A 394-nucleotide genomic window follows, 5' to 3' on the forward strand; every position below is an offset into this window, starting at 1 on the left:
TCAAGCCTGACATCCGGGGACTCTTCGTTTAAAACACCATTAGTGTGAAGCACATTAGCAGCAGATGCATGTGTTGTGTCTGTCTGGATTCACGTGCACGCGCACAGAAATTCTCACCTACGTGTTGAATTATTTACCCTCTCCCTAAATCTACTCTGTGTGTGTGTGTGTGTGTGTGTGTGAGCCGCGGACTGACACGCGTTTATTGGCAGATTAAGAGTCATTTTTTTGTTAACGAGCGCCATTAAATCCACTCCTTCGTGGTTCTGCCCCTGTCTTAACAGCACAAACTACTCCAGCTACTTTTTTGGAGGGGGGGGGGTATGTGGTGGTGGTTGGGGGGGTACGTTTAATACCATGGTGGGATCCTACATGAGGGCGGCTGCTTTGGTTT

This window comes from Cynoglossus semilaevis, chromosome 17, assembly GCF_000523025.1.
Source record: "Cynoglossus semilaevis isolate Cse_v1.0 chromosome 17, Cse_v1.0, whole genome shotgun sequence".
Lineage (NCBI taxonomy): Eukaryota > Metazoa > Chordata > Actinopteri > Pleuronectiformes > Cynoglossidae > Cynoglossus > Cynoglossus semilaevis.